We start from the raw sequence: 20,821 nt of genomic DNA on the forward strand, positions 1-20,821 counted from the left end.
TTGCAGAAGCCTTCCCTGGTGGGTCCTCCCTCTACCTGCCATCCAGCAAGATCCTGTAGGTCACCAAGAGCAAAAGTGACATCTCCACTGGGCACCAGGGTATCCCCTCAGCTGCTCTATCTACCTCAGTTGGGAGACACTCAGGAGCTGACTCACCAGTGCCCCCACCCATCCTTAACGTGGCAGCTGTCTGGGCCATTGTTCTAGGCTTCAGACCTTTTAACTCCCTCTCCGGGAAGCCATGCACCTGGTGGTAGCAGAAGCCCACTCAGGTATCCCCAACACTCCCAGGTCTGACCTAAGCTCCACTTTTTTCAGGCAGTGTGCTCTAGGTCATTCCTCTGGCTTCTGAACGTACAGCAAGTTTCGCCTCTATATTGTCCATCTTACCAGGCACTAGTAAGATTCTTGGGTACCTTCAACCCTTCTCCTGTAGCTTTCTTAGCTTTTCTGTCGAATTGATACCTTGGAAATGTGTACTATTTGGGGACCTTTGTTTTCTTTGTTAAGGGTTAAAGGGCCACATATACGAAGTTCAGGTTTTGCGACTTGAAAATTGCGAGTCATAGCGACTCGTCATTTGCGAGTCGCAAAACCTGATGTACAACAGTGTCAATGACACTGTTTGCGATTCCCAATGGGGTCGCGAATGACCTACCTCATGAATATTCAATTTGCGACCCCATTGGGAATGGCCGCCTCACAGGGATAGTGGGCTGCTGGAGACAGGAGACCACCATGTCTGTGACTGCTTTTAAATAAAGCAGTTTTATTTTTTTTAAATGGAGCCCGTTTTCCTTAAAGGAAAATTAGATGCATTTCAAAATCAAAAATGAAAAGTATTCTTTTTGTTTTTTCAGAACAGGCAGTGGTTCGTGGGACCACTGCCGGCTCTGAAAAAATATTTTTGCTGCCATTCACAAAGGGGAAGGGGTCCCATGGGGACCCCTTCCCGTTTGCAAATGGGTTAGCACCAGTTTGAAACTGGTGCTACCTGTGATTGTTTTTCGACCACATTTGCAGTCACAAAACAATCATTCATACCATCTGGATTCAGCATTAGGAAGAGACTCCCTTGTCACGCCCCTTCGTAATACTGAATCGCAAACCCCAAATAGCATTTTTCAAGTCGAAATGGCCCGATTTGCTCTTTGCGACTTGAAAAATGCTTCTTACATCTGGCCCCTGGTCACTTCTTCATTTCCCTTTGGTTTTTGACTTGCCTCCTGTAGCCGTGATAAAAGTGGTTACTGTTCCGAATTACATTATTATTTTTCAGTACTCTTTGGCCTACTCATTTTCTTGTCCTGATGATGATTCCTTTATTGCCCTGAGGATCGAAACATTGTAGACTTTGACACCTTAACCCTTTGTTATTTGATGGTTCTGTGATTTTCCTATATTATTGCTTTGATTCCCATTAATCAGGAGCTGTTGATCTTTGTAATTTACAAGGTCATTCACTAGCAAACAGTCCACAGTCAGTCCCCCCTCCACTCAAAGTGAACAATGGCCAGTGTGTGGTGACTCTCACAGTAGTCTGCTGCCACAGCCTGGTGGAAGACATTGGGTAAAATCAGCTCTAGGGGCACCAGATGACTCCTTGCCATACTGATACTGGCACCTGTGTCCCTCAGAGCCTCAGCACCTTACCCATTGATGGTAACCAATTGCCTGTACTTGGTAGTATTAGAGGACACATGAGTCTTTGGGACTATCTCCACATCAACCGGGGACACTAGGATAACCCAGCTAAGCTCCCCCGCACTAAATAGGACAAACCCCTCCCCAAGCACTACACTTGTCACCACTGGGGTCTTTCCTCCAGTGGGAGGTGGTGCTGTTTATGGGTGCATGGGTTCCCCTTTGACATGCCCATACTCAAAGCACTCATTGCACTTGGGGTGCTTGGAATGACTCTTGTCAGGGAAGCTCTTTTTCTTGTGGCCAGATTGCAGATGGGACCTTTTCCCCTGGGAACCCTTTTTTAGGCCTTGAGAGCTCTCTTTTTTTTTGCCCCCCTCCCCCATTTCTTCTGGTGGGAACTCTGAGCACTCTTGTGGGAGTATCCCCTAGATACCTTTGTGGATGCTCTAGTTCTGACCCAGCTTCCTGGTGTAAGTCAGCTTGCTATACACTAGGTGCTGGCACAGCTCTGGAAAACAAACGTCAAGCATGTGCTCCCACATAATCAGGTTGTACAAACCATCAAAGTTTCCTACCTTTTTGCCTTTCACCCAGCCATTCAGTGTCTTGCTAGAATAATCAGGCAAATCTACCCAGGTTTGTGCGAGGAGTTGTGGCTCTTCCTAAATCTCTAGCAGTACTTCTCTGGAGTTAACACAAACTTGCTGATGAATGTAGCTTTCAATAAAGTGTACTGTGTCTGGTCCTCTGCTTCTAGTGTCAGGAGTGTGTCCCTCCCCAACGTGGGCATATACCTCAATAAGCTATCCCCCAATACCCTTCAGGAACTTTGTGCACTTTGAGAGCCATCTGATGGGCTGCAAAACACTTGTCTATGTTATCCCCCACCACATAATTGGATGCAAAATCCTTTGGGATGCAGATCCTCTCCTTACCAGAAGAAACTGTAGGTATGCTACCACCACCTCTGCTGGACGCAGCCTGCCTGGCCTTAATGTCCAGTTCCTTTAGACTCCATTTATGAGCCAACATGAGTTTACTCTCATCTTCTCCTTTTACTCCATGGCCAGTCTTTCCTCCTCTAGACTCCTCTCTTTCTCCAGCTGGAACTTAGCCAACTCCAATTTTAAACTCCTCTTCTCCCTCCTATCTTCCAGCTCCTCTGTGGACTGACCTTTAGATGAAATGCTGCACCCTGCCCTGGTGGGAAGCTCCACTCTATTGGCTCCCCTGCAGACACAGGCAGTTCCAGAATCGCCACTGAATCCAGTTCAGCATCCTCATCTATTAGCACATCCTCTTCCCTTGGGGTCATAGCTGCATCCTGGGCTTCGAACTATGCCCTCAGCACCTTTTGCAGCCCCACCTTCTTGGTGAAGCCCCTCATAGAAATCCCAAATCCCTTGCAGTCGGTTTTGAGCTGGGCCACAGTGTACTTCTCCAGCTGGGCCACCTCACACTCCATTGTTGCAGGTGCAGATGTAGGACCTACAGTTAAAGACATTATTATAAAAAAAATCAAAAATGGCAATCAAGGAGAATTAGAAAATCAAAAATTCCAATTAAAGTGAATAAGAAAAAACAGATGCCAATGGGGATCAGAGACAATTGATTTAAGTTGGTCTCAGATGTGGGTAGTAGTGTACACCAAATTACTGTAAAGCACTGCACAAACACAAGTCCTCTCCGCTGATGACCAATGTTAGAAATTTGGTCTCTACTTGACAGAAGTATGCACCCTGTCTAAGTAGCAACCACAATCCCAGGCAGAGTAAGTCAGTCACACTCCCTAAATTAATCTGTGCTCACCCTCTAGTAGCTTGGCACAAAGCAACCAGGCTTAACAAGAGGCAATGTGTAAAGTATTTGTGCAACACTTTAAACCAGTCAAACAGGGAAAATACCACACAAAAATAATCCAAACCGAGTTAGAAAAATAGATTTTAATTTAATGAACAAAACAAGACCAAACGACAAATATCCAATAAGTAGAAGATGAGATAATAATTAAAAAAATATATATGCTATTGCAGTGCTTAGAAACTTAAAGCGCCCAATGGGGCTATCTGGACATGCTAGATCGAGGTGAATCCAAAGTTCAAGCCAACCACAATAGAGGGCAGCCTGACTCCAGGAACTAACCTTGTCCTGCTAAAACAGACCCTTGGCTGGAGGGTTGCATAGACGTTGAGGATGCGTTGCAAAAGTGATGCGTTGGTTCTGATTCGCGCAGTCAGGGGATGTGCTGTCATCGAGCTGTGCAGTCTTCCAGGTGATGTCCTTGAGGTACGGTGTAGAACCCTTTCTGATGAAGGCTATGCATCATCATTGAGCTGAGCAGCTGGTAATCCACCGGGCTGATGGTGATGGTCGATCTTGAGCCGCATAGTCAGAGATACGAAGTACTCATCCTCAGCAGTAGCAGAGATGCATCAGCGTTGATGAGGCATGTGGCTGTTCCGATCTTTGCAACAATGGCAATGCATCAACGTTGAGTATTGCAGTAGAGAAAACCCACTTCCAAGTGCCCATGACTGCATTGGCACCACCTGGCAGGGTAGGACTTTCAGGTTGCAGAGTCCATGTGCTGTAGGAGAAATGCAAGCAGTCTTCGATGCCCCCGAGACTGCACAAAAGTAGGCAAGCCAGCAAGCCCTAGGAGTCACTTGGTTTGGGGGATGAAGAGATGCAGATATAGTCCTTCTCACTAACAGGAAAGGAGGGCAGCAGGGTAGGCACAGCAAAGCATGAGTCCAGCAAAGTCCTGCAGAGCTTCAGCAGAGTGGCAGTCCTTCAGGTCCAGAAGTCTACTGATATGGTAGGGTCAAAAGTACAATTCTTATACCCAGTGGTGCCTTTGAAGTGTGGCTGACTCAAAGGGGATTTGAAGTGTACACAGGTGCTCCCTTCCCTGGCTCCAGTCATACTACAAGGGGTTATGCAGCTCTTTGTGTGGGGATAGGCACAGCTCTATTCAGATACAAGTGTTGGCTCCCACCTCCCATCAGCCTGGTGATAGGTCCATCAGGTTGTAAACAGCACACCTCAGCTACCTTTGAATGAATTAATGAGTTTATTTGTAAAGCACAACTGTAATTCAAGGGAGAGCATCATGGTGCTGTACTAGGAGTACTCTGGATTCCTGAGGGTGACCAGAGAGAGATTAAATTAATGACATGCAGAGGGAGTCAGTGGCCCAAAATAGCCAAGTTGTAAGTTCTTTTTTAAACACTGCTTCAAGATCCAGTGGTGAACTTACTGCTGGGAAGTAGGTTCCAGTCTTTAGAGCTGAAAACTGATAAAGAATTTCCACCTTATTTTATTTGAAATGAGTGAGATTTCAGAAATTTCTCAGAGGATGATCTTGAAGTCCGTTGGGGCAGATAAGGACAAAGTTCGTCATTAAGATATTTTAGACCGAACAATTGAAAGCTCTATAAACAGGCAGAAGTAACTTAAAAAAGACTCTTTGATGGATTGGAAGCCAGTGCAGTTTATTTAGTGTGGCTGATGTAGAACTTCTCCTAATGAATTGTAGAACCAGCCTAGAGGCTGAGATCTGTATCATCTGAAGTTTGGCACAGCGAGCATAAAGACTGTTGCAGTAATCCAGTCTTGCCAGGATTGGTGCAAAGCCAACAATTCAATGATCTTCTAAGATTAAAACGCACGCCGGCAATGGTGGATGCCTGCAGTCGGAAAGATAACTTGGTGTCAAATTTTACCCCAAGATTCTTTGCGACCATCACTGTGACGGGGGTGGGAGATGCAGAATCTGGCCACTGTTTCAATGGAAAAAAAAACAGTTGGATTTTATGAAGAGGAGTGTTTCTGTCTTATTGGAATTGCATTTGAGGTGGTTAGCTTGCATCCTCCAAAAAGTGTCCGTCAAGCAGTTCTGAAAGTTGCTTTCTGACTTGAATGAGTTTTGTCTAAAGACAAGATCAATTGGGTATTGTCAGCATATGATGGAGTGGCAATCCCTTATGAAGAAATTAAGGAGTATTGATCAAGACAGTGTTGTTTATAGGCAAAATGCCATCTTCTTTCTGGTTTTCTCTAGTGAAGTTTTAACTGAGTTAATGCGGGAGAAAACCAGAGAGCTAGGACTTTTAAACAACGTTTCTTGGAGTGGACAAGTGGGGCTAGTTCTGAGGCGGATTTGAGGACCCAGTGGTCAAAGTCCTCACTGAGATTGCCAGTAAGAGTGGGAGTGGTACTGATCAGCCCAGGAATAAGATCAGGTTGAGACTTCATTGCTCCCCACTTACGATTCTTGAAATTCATGTTATTTAGAGGCTTGAGAAATGTGTGGCTAGTGTCAGCCATATAAAAAAAAATAGGCTGTGGTCTGACAAGGATTGAGGATTGGGTCTTTGACCGATAGCCCAGGATGATTTGTGAAAATCCCATCCTGGGAATAGCCTAGAGTATGGGTGTTGGACTTTTTTCCTTATACAGGGTCATTCCCAATTTTTTTGCCTCCTGCCTCCTATTTTTTCTGACCTGTTTCTGTTGGATTTTGAACTCTGGGCACTTTACCACTGCTAACCAGTGCTAAAGTACATATACTCTCTGTGTAAATTGTATTGTTGATTGGTTCATCCATGATTGCCATATTTGATTTATTAGTAAGTCCCTAGTAAAGTGCACTAGAGGTGCCAAGGGCCTGTAAATCTAATGCTACTAGTGGGCCTGCAGCACTGGTTGTGCCACCCACATTAGTAGCTCTGTAATCATGTGTCTGACCTGCCACTGCAGTGTCTGTGTGTGCAGTTTTAACTGTAAATTCGACTTGGCAAGTGTACCCACTTGCAATGCCTAAACCTTCCCTTTTCTTACATGTAAGACACCCCTAAGGTAGGCACTAGGTAGCCCGAAGGGCATGGTGCAGTTAAGGATTAAGGTAGGACATATAGGCCTTCATTACAACCCTGGCCGTAACGCCGTGCAGAAGACCGCCAACATACCGATGCGGCAACGGAATTTCGCTACATGTACTACCACCCACAGCTCAGAATTCACCATAATACAGACACCCACACAAGTCCGCCACAGCAAAGGTCAGTGATAAAGTGGCAATAACAAAACCGACACCATCACGCCAACAGGAATACGCCCACACTATCACAACCCATGAGTCAACTCGGTGGTCTTTCAACCACTGTAATCCATTGGCGGTACATACCGCCACGCTCAAAATACACACACAGTTACAAAACACAACCACATTGGACAAATCGAAATACACACACCTGATACACATACACACACCATTCCCACACACCCAATCCAATATAAAGCACACACCCACATCACCCACCAACCCTTACTACCAGAATTTTGAAACCACGCCAGAGATAGACACTACCTTAAACAACACCAGCATCCACAGACACACAACACCATCACTTACACAACATCCACGCACCTCAAACAACACACACCAACACATCTCCTCACACATCACAACACACACCACCTCACACATCACCCACACCACATCAAGGCACCTCAACAACACCCCAGGTTCTCTGAGGAGGAGCTCAGGGTCCTGGTGGGGGAAATCGTCCGGGTAGAGGCACAGCTATTCGGATCACAGGTGCAGCACACCTCCATTGCAAGGGAGGTGGAGCTATGGCTCAGAATTGTTGACAGGGTAAATGCAGTGGGACAGCATCCAAGAACATGGGATGACATCAGGAAGAGGTGGAACGACCTACGGGGGAAAGTGCGTTCCGTGCTCTCCAGACACCATATTGCTGTACAGAGGACTGGCGGTGGACCCCCACCTCCTCCCCCACAACTAACAACATGGGAGGAGCAAGCCTTGGCAATACTACATCCTGAGGGCCTCACAGGAGTAGCAGGAGGACTGGACTCTGGTAAGTAATATCTTAATTACCATATCCCCCACCCCACCTGCATGCCATCACGTACCCACACCCTCACCCCCATCACTCCAACACCCCACATATGCCCCACTATCACAACCCAGCGATCCCAATACCAAGCCCTGCATGCAACACCAAAGCATGGACACACATCACCAAAGCATGTCCAGTACAGATACCCACACAGACCCCAAACCAACTATCACACAAGGACCAAGCCAAGAATGCAAGCACTGGAGTACAGGGTCACTCACCCATTGCACACAATGGCACACATAGATGCAATATTCATGCCTTTACACCCCTGCAGGACCCCTACCCAACGTCACTGGACAGGAGGTTTCAGACATATCCAGTCCCCCCACAGAAGAGACCCACAGTGATGACAGCAGCTCTGCACAACTGGAACAAGATGACCAGCCCGGCCCATCAGGGACCACAGGACAGCCAGTTCCCCTGACACTGGCACAGGCCACAACAGAGCGTCCCCTCTCAGGAAACACCTCCACAGCACCCAACCAGCGGGCCCATCCCTCTGTCCCCAGGACACGTCAATCAGCAGTGTGTCCACCACTTCAGGGAACCCAGGAAACCCCACTAACAGAGGACGATCAGGGACCTGGGGGCAGTGGCAGTGGGCACACGGTTCAGGGGACAGAGGCACAGGAAAACAGGGAAGCTGGGAGGACTGCTGTGCAACAGGGGGAGGACAGGCCCAGGAAACCCACTCTCCACGAGGCACTCTCCAACATCATGGGAGTTTACCATAATTCCCAGGAGATAATGGCAATGGTACTGGCCAAGTTTCAGGAGACCCAGCGGCTGCAGGAGGAACACTATCTGGGGACAGGGAGGACCTGAAGTCCATTAACAACACCCTGTTCACCATTGCAGGGGTGCTGCAAGACCTTGTCAACACCAGGAGGGACACAGTGGCCCAACAAGGGGTCCCTGACACTAGCCTGGACGATCAACAGCCCTCCACCTCCGCCGGCGCTAGTGGACAGGAGGCACCGCCACTGGACCAACGGGACACCAGGACCCCACCCCCTGCAGATGGAGAACCACCCTGCAAATGGGTCCCTGAGATCAAGGAACAAGACAGAGAACATTGCCAAGACCCCCACCAGGAAATGAGACCCCCCTGAATGTCACCCTTTTGTCCCACTTTGTCACCTTGTTCATCCTTCAACTGCCATTGCTCCACTTCCTATGCCCCTTTGGACAATGAACATGTGAAACAAATAGACTGGACTCTGCCATGGACATTTCTCCACCATCCCCCCAGCCCATTTTACAACCCCCTCCACTTATTTGCACAGAAATAAACACACTTCAATCACAAAACAATCTGGAGTCAGTCTGTGCTTTCACAAACGTGTAATTACAATGACCATGGAATATAGCAATGTCAATTCACTTGTGCACATACCGATGTAACACAGCTGTAGGCCTGGAGGAAATATAGCAGAGGGCACAAAGAGGGACCCACATCTGTGAAGTGGATAGGCAAAGTGACAAGTCAAGGTCCATACACGGAGTGAAAATGACAGACTTATGCTAGCTCCAACAATAGTATGAGATGTGGGAGGCAGTGACATCTTCTTACCTGTGTCTCACGGGAAGTATTGCATGATTATGTTGTTTCGGTTGTCGATATCCTTTTCTTCTGCCTCCTCTTCTTCACTGTCCACAGGCTCTACAGGTGCCACAAGACCACCAGCTGGACCATCCTCCTGCAGAAAAGGCACCTGATATCGCAAAGCCAGGTTGTGCAGCCTACAGCAGGCCACGATTATCTGGCACACCTTCTTTGGTGAGTAGTAGAGGGAACCACCTGTCATATGGAGGCACCGGAATCTGGCTTTCAGGAGGCCGAAGTTTCATTCGATCACCCTCCTAGTTGTGCCTCATTGTAGCGTTCCTCTGCCGTTGTCCTGGGATTCTTCACAGTGGTCAGTAGCCATGACAGGTTGGGGTAACCAGAGTCACCTGCAAATATCGAGGGACAACTGTTAGACACACACTAAACCTTAGGGACAACCCCATACCCAGACACCTATTCACACTGTATAGGGTCCTTGGCCTCACCTATTAGCCACACATTGGGGCATATTTATACTCAGTTTGCGCCGAATTTGCGTCATTTTTTCCGACGGAAATTCAACGCAAAACGAACTCCATATTTATACTTTGGCGTTAGACGCGTCTAGCGCCAAAGTTCCTGGAATTAGCATCATTTTTTTGCGTGAACACCTTCCTTGCGTTAATGATATGCAAGGTAGGCGTTCCCGTCTTAAAAAATGACTCCGATGCTATTGCGTCGGATTTATACTCCCGGGCAAAAATGACGCCCGGGAGTGGGCGGGTCTAAAAAATCCGCATTTGTGCCGGATTTTAGCGCCTGGGTCAGGGCAGGCGTTAAGGGACCTGTGGGCTCAGAATGAGCCCAGAGGTGCCCTCCCCTGCCCCCAGGGACACCCCCTGCCACCCTTGCCCACCCCAGGAGGACACCCAAGGATGGAGGGACCCACCCCAGGGACATTAAGGTAAGTCCAGGTAAGTATTTTTTTTAATTTTTTTTTGTGGCATAGGGGGGCCTGATTTGTGCCCCCCCTACATGCCACTATGCCCAATGACCATGCCCAGGGGACAGAAGTCCCCTGGGCATGGCCATTGGGCAAGGGGGCATGACTCCTGTCTTTGCTAAGACAGGAGTCATTTCAATGGGGGATGGGCGTCGTAAAAAAATTGCGCAAATCGGGTTAAGACGATTTTTTTGCCTCAGCCTGACTTGCCCTATTTTTGGACGCCCAAACGCCATTTTTCCCTACGCCGGCGCTGCCTGGTGTACGTGTTTTTTTTTCACGCACACCAGGCAGCACCGGTCGGCTAACGCTGGCAAACGCCATTCAATAAATACGGCGCCCGAATGGTGCTTCAGAATGGCGTTAGCCTGCGCTAATTTTTTTGGCGCAAAACTGCGTTAGCGCAGTTTTGCGCCAAAAAGTCTAAATATGGGCCATGGTGCCTCTGGACCTGCCCCCTCACATAAGGGATGCTGCTAATCCTCAAAATGTAAGCGTCATGCACTGATCCAGGAAACTTGGCATTCACATGGGAGATGTACTGGTCTGCCAAACACACCATCTGCACATTCATTGAATGGTAGCTCTTCCGGTTTCTGTACACCTGTTCACTCCTGCAGGGGGGGTACCAATGCCACATGTGTCCCATCAATGGCACCAATGATGTTGGGAAATGTCCCAGGGCATAGAAGTCACCTTTCACTGTGGGCAAATCCTCCACCTGAGGGAACACGATGTAGCTGTGCATGTGTTTCAGCAGGGCAGACAACACTCTGGACTGCACGTTAGAGAACATTGGCTGGGACATCCCTGATGCAATGGCCACTGTTGTTTGAAAAGAACCACTTGCCAGGAAATGGAGTACTGACAGGACCTGCACTAGAAGGGGTATCCCTGTGGGATGGCGGATAGCTGACATCAGGTCTGGCTCCAACTGGGCACACAGTTCCTGGATTGTTGCACGATCAAGCCTGTATGTGACTAATATGTGTCTCTCTTCCATTGTCGACAGGTCCACCAGCAGTCTGTACACCGGAGGATGGCGCCATCTCATCACCTGCCCCAGCAGACATGCCCTATGGAGGAGAACAGCGAGCAGAGAGTCAGCCGACACTGAGGTATACAAAATGTCATTTGCACACATTTCTTAATCCGCAGTGTGCCTGTAACTGTGTGTATTCCAGGCCTACATTGGAGTGACGCAGTTATTATTAATGCCATGTGGCCCCCTGAAATGGCGGCTGCCTGACCTGTAAGGTGGGACAGGGGGATATGAGGTAATTGTGCTGGTGTTGTACACCATTGCAGTAGGCGGTCGAAGACCGTGGCATAATTCTGCATTGGTTAACATTGGGCCCTATGGGTCCGAGGAGCCAATGACGATGTACGCCGCCGGTGACGGTACGCACCGCCGCAAACGTGACCGCCATTTTCTGTCTGTTCACTCACTTGATACCTGACCTTCAACAGGAGAGGACCTACACTGCAAGTGCTGCTGTGACCTGTGTCTGGAAGCGACGATGGCTACAGTGTCTGGGGAAAGGGCCCCTGCCTTCACTTCAGAGGAGTTGGAGAAATTGGTGGATGGGGTCCTCCCTGAGTACACACAACTGTACGGTCCTCCAGACAAACAGGTGAGTACACTGTGAGCATGCTGCATGGGTAATGTCTGTTTTGAGTGGTGTGGATGGAAGATACATGGGGGGGGCTGAGGCCTGCATGTGCGGACGGTGAGTGTATGTGCGTCAGGGCAAGGGTGGGAATAGGGGGCAATGAGTATGACGGTTCGGACAGGTAAAGATTTTCCTTTCCCCCTGTACTATTCCTGTAGGTCAGCGCCCACCAGAAGAAGGCTATTTGGCGTGCCATCGCCAAGGACGTCCGGACCCTGGGGTTCACCACAGACAGAGCACCCACTGCCGTAAAAGATGGGAGGACCTGCGCCGCTGGAGCAAGAAGATGGTGGAGGCCCAGCAGGGGATGGCCTCCCAATGTGGGAGGGGTGCCCGTCGCACCATGACCCTCCTGATGTTCCTGATCCTGACGGTGGCGTATCCGGAGCTGGATGGGTGCTTGAGGGCCTCACAGCAGCCACAAGGAGATGAGTACATTCTCATTCAGCTGACTCTGTGCGCATTACGGGTGTCTGGGTGGGGGAGGTGGGCAGTGAGTTTCCCTAGGCCAGGGCGATCTTGGTAGGCAAGGTCCCTTGTGAGGCAGGCTATGTGGCACCCCAACCCCACTAGTAGTTAAAGACATCTACACCTAGTCAGGCTCCTTTGACTTCCAGTTGTGTAGCAATCAAGATTAGGCCTTGCACCCCATGGGCATGTGATTAATCTAGGAACTATAAGTGCATGGCGTAGTGCAGAGGGCTGCTGTGTCTGTTGTGTCCGCCAATGGTAGTGGTGTTGCATGCACTGAACATGTCTTTCTTCTGTCTTCCCCCCCCCTTTTTGTGGTCTCCCTGTTCTTGTGTGCAATAGCATCATCAGGTGGAGGAGCATTGGCACCGAAGCAGGTGGGGGGCTGCATCCCACTTGGCCCTGTAGGGTGAAGCAACGGAGTCTGTAGCCATCAGTGGGGCGGAGGGCGAGGGGAGCTCGAAGGCGGGGACAGGAGCAGAGACCAGCGACAGCGGCTCCTCCTCTGATGGGAGCTCCCTTGTGGTGGCGGGCCCCTCTGTGCCCACCGCATCAACAGGTACAGCCGCCACCCTCCTCACCAGCACTGCCCTCCCAGCAGCCCCTCAGCGTGTGTCCCGTGCCCGCTCACCCAGGAGGGTGGGCATCTCCTTCGCCCCAGGCACCTCAGGCACCTCAGGCCCTGCCCCAGTCAGACCTTCTGCTCTCAGTGAGGAGGCTATTGACCTCCTGAGATCCCTCACTGTTGGGCAGTCTACCATTCTGAATGCCATCCAGGGTGTTGAGAGGCATTTGCAACAAACAAATGCAGACCTGGAGGGCATTCATTCTGGCCAGGCAGCCCAACAGAGAGCATTTCAGGCTCTGGCCTCAGCACTGATGGCATCCATTGTTCCTGTGTCCAGCCTCCACCCTCCAAACTCCTCCACCCTGACCCAATCCCCTGTACCTCAGCCTATCCCAAGCACACCATCAAGACCAGCATGCACACACATCAACACACAAGAGTGGCTCAGGCAAACATAAGCACCACACATCCCACAGGCACTCACACAAGCATCATACCCATGCACACATACTAACATCCACTTCCTCCACTGTGTCCCCCACCTCCACGTCTCCCTCCTCCCTCCCAGTCTCATCTCCACTCACACATGCATGCACTATATCCTCATCCACTATCTCCATCACCAGCACGCCCATCACCACACACCGCTCACATACAATCACCACCTCCTCTACCATTTACACATCCACTGTGTCCTCTCCGGGTGTGTCAGTGAGCCCTCCTCCCAAAGTATACAAACGCAGGCACACACCCACCCAACAGCCATCCACCTCACAACAGCCTCCAGCCCATGCACCTTCACCCAAATTCAGCAGACGTACACCTCCTACAACCACTACCTCTTCCTCCACTCCCAAACCCCCTCCATCTACCCGTCCCAGTGTGTCTCAAAAACTTTTCCTGTCAAACTTTGACCTCTTCCCTTCACCTCCCCTCCGTCCTTTCCCTAGGGCCAGGCTTTCAAGGTCCCAGCCCAGCACCTTAGCCATCACATCCCCAGGCACAGTGGTGCCAGTAACTGCAGGGTCATGGAGTGCGCCAACCATCAGGGCTGCCAGTGTGCCACGGAGCGAGGGCACGTTCTTTCCGCCACCTGCCAAGGTTGAAAAGGTGCCCACATTCCAGAGGGAGAAGCCGAAACCACCTGCCACCAAGGGGTCAGCGAAAACGAAAGGGGATAGTGGCAAGACAACTGCACCACCATCAAAGGTAGGGAAGGGCAAAAAACTGAAGGGCAGGTCAGGAGAAGGCATGGTGGCACCTACTGAGGGACCAGTGTCACACCTTCTGTCCACGTCCACGCCAACCTGCACGGCGGTGAACACTGCCACCTGCACCGCCACCTGCACCGCCTCCGGCACGTCTACAGCCACTGCAACAGTTCCCAGCCTCTTCCCCGGTGGGCAGCCGTCCGAGGCTGCAAGAGACATCCTGCTTTCTCCGTCAGCAGGTGCTGACACATGCTCCACCGCCAAAGACCCTGCCGCCAGCACCGCCGGCACAGACCCCGCCACCAGCACTGCCGCCACAGACCCCGCAACCCATACCGCCGCCACGGACCCCATAACCAGCACCGCCACGACAGACCCCGCAGCCAGCACCACCACGACGGACCCCGCAGCCAGCACCGCCACTACTGTCACCGCCACTAGCACCACCACAACTGACACCGTCGCAGGCACCGCCACGACTGACACCGCCGCAAGCACCGGTAGCGGCCCCGTGACATCCTCAGACAGTGGCACCACTGCAGACATGCCTACCATCCCCAGTGGTCAGTCGTCCGAGGCTGGTGGTGAGTTCCAGGACCCTGAGCAGCTTCCATGAAGCATTACTATCATCACAGTTGTCACCTGCAAATGGAATGCGGGGCCGCTGCAGTGTGGGGTATGTCTCTGCCTCCATGGCATATCATGCTACCTGTACCTCGGCAATCTTGTGGTACACACAGCCAGGCGAGTGTATTGTACCGGCCACACTGCTTGGAGCACTCTGGGCACAAAGCCCCCTCCAGAACCAGTGGAGAATCACATCCACTACCTCAGTCCTTGGCAGGATGAAGCACTCTGGGCACAAAGCCCCCTCCAGAACTAGTGGAGAATCATATCCACTACCTCAGTCCTTAGCAGGATGAAGCACTCTGGGCACAAAGCCCCCTCCAGAACCAGTGGAGAAAGGCATCCACTACCTCAGTCCTTGGCAGCATGAAGCACTCTGGGCACAAAGCCCCCTCCAGAACCAGTGGAGAAAGTCATTCACTACCTCAGTCCTTGGCAGGATGAAGCACTCTGGGCACAAAGCCCCCTCCAGAACCAGTGGAGACTGTTGTCCACTTGAGAGACTGTGGCTTTGCACTCCCCAGGGCAAAGCAGTGGGAAACCACCCACTGGAAAGTCTTGAGAGACTGTGGCTTTGCACTCCCTAGGATAAAGCAGTGGGCAAACCACCCACTGAAAAGACTTGACAGACTGTGGCTTTGCACTCCCCAGGATACATCAATGGGCATGGAGCCCCCTCGTGCAGCAGTGGCGTCGTGCGTTCATCTGGCTGAGGTGCCTCCCCCTCCCCCTGAGGTGCCTGTTTAATTTCAATCTGATGCCCCTGCAGTGTTCTCTGTTTTTGGAGTCAGGTATCTAGTGTGGGCTTCGTCCATGCATTTTGGGCCCAGTGGTCCACGGACAATGATTGGTGCACTATCCGGACTTGTGTAGTTGGTGTACATAATTGCGTTTACTGGATTTTGAACCTTGATAATGAGATTTCACATGATTACATTTGTTCAAATCAATTCCTTTTGTCCTTGAATTTTTCCAGGGGGTGGCGGGGTGTATATGTAATGTTGCTGCATGTATTTGTTTGTATGTTGTTGTGGGTGAGGGTGGGGGTGTTGTGTGTTGCGTGTGTGTGTGTCACTCTCTTTTCCCTCCCCCCTCCCCTGTTTTGTAGGTGCAGTACTCACTGTGGTCGTCGCCGCCGTCGTTGGAGCTGCTGATAGAAGAGAAGGAAGTCCATCATCAGCAGTATCTGCAATTCGGGCTCCATGGCGTCCTGGTTCCTCGTGGGGTGTGGAGAGGTGAGTGTTTTCCCTTCTGTGTACTGTTTCCACCGTGTTTTTGTTCGTGTTGGTTCCGCCCAGGAAAAGTTGGCGGATAGGCATCTTGTGATAGGGTGGGCGGTACACTGTGTTCCGCCTGTCTGTTGGCGGTGTCCGCCGCGCTGTTTGTTTGTACCGCCGTGACAGTCGGAGTCTTAAAGTGGCTGACTATGTTGGCGGTTTCCACCACGGTCGTAATCCCATTTTTTTTCCGCCAGCCTGTTTGCGGTATTACCGCTGCTTTAACACCGACCGCCAGGGTTGTAATGAAGGCCATAGTAATGTGTTTTATGTCTCCCGACAGTGAAATATTGCTAAATTTGTTTTACACTGTTGCAAGGCCTGCCCCTCTCATAGGTTAACATAGGGGATACCTTTAAATCTGATTAAAGTGTAGATTCCCTGTGGGAGTGGATAGACATGGGGAGTTTGGGGTATCTGAGCTCACAATTTAAAAATACATCTTTTAGTAAAGTTGATTTTAAGCTTGTGTGTTTGAAAATGCCACTTTTAGAAAGTGAGCATTTTCTTGCTTAAACTATTTCTGTTACTCTGCCTGTTTGTGGATTCCCTGTCTGGGTCAGTTTGACAGTTGGGCTGGTTGCACTTCACACTAGACAGTGACACAAAGGGAGCTGGGGTGTGGTCTACATTTCCTGATGAGCCATCTGTGCTAGGAGGGAGGGGAGGAGTGGTCACTCACACCTGAAAGGGCTGTGCCCTCACACAATGCAGTCTCCTACCCCCTGGTGAGTGTCTAGGGCCTTGCCTGGGCAAGGCAGAATTTCACAATCAAGATAGACTTTGCTTTGAAGTACCCTACTTCAACGGAGAAAATGGGTATAAGAAGGGCACCCAAAAACACAGACTTTAGAACACTTGTGGAAACCAGGAGGAACCTCTGCCTGGAGAAGAGCTGAAGAGCTGAGGAAGAAGAGCTGCCCTGCCTGTGACTGTACTTTGTGGATCTATCCTGCAGCTGCTGCTTCTGTCTGTGCTAGAGGAAGAAGACTGGACTTTGTGTTGCCTTCCTTCTTGTGAAGAACTCTCCAAGGGCATGATTTAGAGCTTGCCTCCTGTTGTTTGAAGTCTCAGGGACAATAAAGACTTCTCTCTGACAGCACCTGGAGTCTCTGGAGAGACACCTACTCTGCCAAGTGGTGCCCATCCAGTTAATAGGACCCTGAAAGGAGAAGCTGGCTGCCCAAGAGGGATAAATCCATGCACAGACCGCCAGGCGGGGAAAAGATCGACTCCAATCTGCAGTTGAAAAATCGCTGCACCGCCGGTTTCGCGGCTGAAAATCAATGCTCGCCTGCAACGCGACCGGAAGATCGACACCCGGGGCTGGAGAAACGACGTACAGCATCGCTGACGGAGGCTGGTGAGATCGCAACCCGTGCTGCATGGTTTTCGGATCATCGTGTGTCTGGATTTCCGATGCAAATGAGAGAGCGCAGTTTAAATAACATATATTAAAATGAAATGCTCATATCAATGCTTAACGATGCTGCATAGAAAACGACAATAATAGTGATTTTGCTTAAACGTGCATTTGAATTATGACTATAATATGTATGGCCACCAATGTATACGTGAACTAATAACTCATAAATAGAATCATTAATGCTATGGTTAATTAAGTTATACTAACGAATTATGATATTGCATTTAAATTGAAAATCTAATAGGCCTTAAGTTAGCGTGAGCTGTGGGTTTTAGCTGCCTAGCTCTCATATTAAAAGCATTTTTCTGTTTTCCAGTGTGCTGACTCACAAAGGGCCATGACCCTGCAAAGGTTCTTTTCTTCAACTTGGAAGATGAATGTATCAGTACAATCCTGTTCTCATCTGCATGCTTGTTGCTTTAGTATGAGTTTATACACTAAATTGAAACAATTGTAGATCAATGTAATGTACAAGGACGTTTAAACCATGGACAAAGGAACTCATGACCCGAGAAAACGTGCCAAGATGTGAAGTAACCTCCGGATGTGCCACCTCCGAAGACGTCAATTATGAATACCAATCAAAGTGTTATGAATAAATGTGGGGTGACAATTAGAATTACCTAATGTATAATTTGATAGGTTAAAGATAGTGGGGTATAGTAAATGTCCAATAGAATTTTGGGGGAAGGTATTACGAAAAAGGGATAAAAACCCATGTCACAGAGGGGTCATTATATCTAGGTAGGGAATGCTATTGATTTTATCCAGAAACTCTGTCACTCTGTTTGGTGACTTCGAGACTTATTAAACCATCCTCACCCATAGACTGCCCCTATACACTTCTCCTCCTTATGAGGGAAGTATCCCCTGTCCTTTAGACTAAGTTTAGACTGATGGCGTTTTAACTGATGTCCTGAAGACGAAGACTGATCCTGAGTGCTGACCTAATCCTTGGAGGGTAATTATGACAATGCAATTTGTAATTTGTCTGTTTGCTTTTCCTTTCTAGGTACCAACTGCTCATTTTGATAGAGACCGTAGTTAGAGGTTTTCTAAATTTGTGTTCTAAATTGTTTTTGCATGAAGCCCAACATGCTGATGCTAATTAGTGGCTAGGACAGGAGTTCACTTCAACTGACGCAAATAGACAAATGACTGACGTTACGCTATGTTGAACTATTCATGACATCTGCTGTATTCTGATCTATGTTTACCCCGTGCTATGTTCTTATGTTTGTGATTCTTGCATTAATGAAATCTTATCACAGTTGCCATATTGGGACTATGCTCTTATGCTTCCTGGTATTAAGATTAACCCTTTTGCTCATAGATTGTAATCAATAGGGAATAAAATTCACAAAATTCTATTAAAGGTGTGGTTATTCATGAATGAAAGGTCATGGTTGCGTCGACAATTTGATTAATGTCTTTATCCAAAGTAAAGTGTATTGTGGTGGTAAATATTGATGACATTATCGATATATTGCTTGACATATTGATCAGTTACCTCGTCCTACGGTGTCTCACCACTGGGTCACAAGATTCATTGGCCTAAAAGGAGTCCTAATGTGTATAAAATAACATAGAAGGACGAGTTAACAGTTCTGGTAGCAGAGCGACGGTTTTGGCCCTTGGGTGCCCTAGGACGGAGAATCATTGTTTAATTTGTGTTTCTGTGATAATGAAAATTGGAGGTATGATGGGTTTCTAAGTTCACCATGACTTTCCCGGGATCTCGGAGCCTGCCTAGGTGAGTTGGGGATGTTCTCGGCACCATAATGTGTGTGGATTAGGGTTCTTGCGCTTTGCTTAGCTTGTGCCTTTTTGCAGGTGATTGTGAAATTTGTGTGTATCTAGGCCAAGTAAATGTTGTTTTAGTAGGAGTGGTCGTACTCCGCAGTATGAGAGTAGGGAAGTCGGCGTACTTCATATGAGTGTGGCGCTCGGTGCTCAAAATTATCCACTTGGTTGGTTGTTTATGTACGGACCCGTCGTGGTCTAAGACTCCGGAGTATGTTGACAAGTGTAGGAGACACTTGGATTCATGTTGTAATCTGTGCGGTTTAATAGGTCAATCGGGCGTGGTTGACAAGTCGAGTTTGAGTTGGAATGTATGTGTGAAACCTTCGATTGAGATTTGGCAAATTCTAAAGTGCACTAGGATGAGCCATTGACAAGTCGAGAGTAGAATTTGCGGGTCGAATTCTGCTTGCGTATGCGGGAGCTGATGAGGAGAGAGTAGCGGCCGAGGCTTCAAGTGAAATCTCTGTAAGGTTCTGAAGCGAATGTGTTACCCTTCCTGTAGTAAACCGGCAGATTTGTGTTGTCATTTAAGGTGCTCGCAATAATTTGCATTAGTTTGTGCGGATTCAGTGAGGAGCGGACGAGCCGCAAGACTTTGTAGCTGCAGTGTGTGTGAGTGTGACTTGAGTGGTGCCGCGCTGAGATAGGTCAGTTGTCGAGAGGGGTCGCGCACGGATTGGCTGCAGTCCGTGGGAGGCAATAGGTTGAGAAAGGTGGGTGAAGAGTGTCATGGGAACTAAGTCACTTCTGATTAAAATACAAATAAGAGAAAATTGCAAAATGAATTTTGTCAAGGCATTTAAGAGTGCTCTGAAAGGAGACGCATATATTGTAGCAACTGATGGGGAGCCTACACCACCCGAGGGTACTCCAGCTTATATAGTCATGGAAGAAAAAGGTGTCTTGCCTTGTTTATGGATGAAACAGTGGTGCAAATTAACAGAGAAAGAGGGATGTTTAGCATTCCCAGAACATGGGACGTTCAATACAAGGGTGCTAGAGAATTTGAGGTGGATGTTAAGCGTACAGAAACCACCTCCGAGGCCAGCTCAGTACGAAGCTTTAGCGGTTTGGGATCTAATGGCTCTTAAACAAAGGCAAGAAACATTTCAGAGAAGACTGAGAAGGGCAGAAAAGTCCTATGCTGAGGCTAGATGGGATAATGAGAGTAAAATGTGGAGAAGGGGAATTGTTGACAGATTAAAATTGTTCCCAGCAATAGCACAGGGAGAAGAAACACAGGGAAAGAAAGCCTCCTGTAAGACAGACAAAGACTCGAACAATTCTAAAAAAAATAAAAGACCTTGGGAAGAGGAAGATGATTCGGACGATGAGGAATTCATGGACAGATTATTACGTGATCGCCCGCCACCTTATGCGGTGAGCGACAGTGCTCCAAGCACTAGCATGGATCCTGGGAACCAGACGCAGGAAAAGGGAGTTGCTGATACAGTACAGACTAGTGATATGGCTTTGATACAGAATGGTGTCAGTGTACCCACTGCACCAGACATACCGATACAGTTGCAGCCTCCACTGCAGATACAGAGAATCTACCCAGACGTTCCAGTACTTGAGACTACTACAAATCTGATAGTGCCGCCAGACCCGATATATACGAAATCAAAGTTAG

The sequence above is a fragment of the Pleurodeles waltl genome, chromosome 2_1 (genome assembly GCF_031143425.1).
Source record: "Pleurodeles waltl isolate 20211129_DDA chromosome 2_1, aPleWal1.hap1.20221129, whole genome shotgun sequence".
NCBI classification, from domain to species: Eukaryota; Metazoa; Chordata; class Amphibia; order Caudata; family Salamandridae; genus Pleurodeles; species Pleurodeles waltl.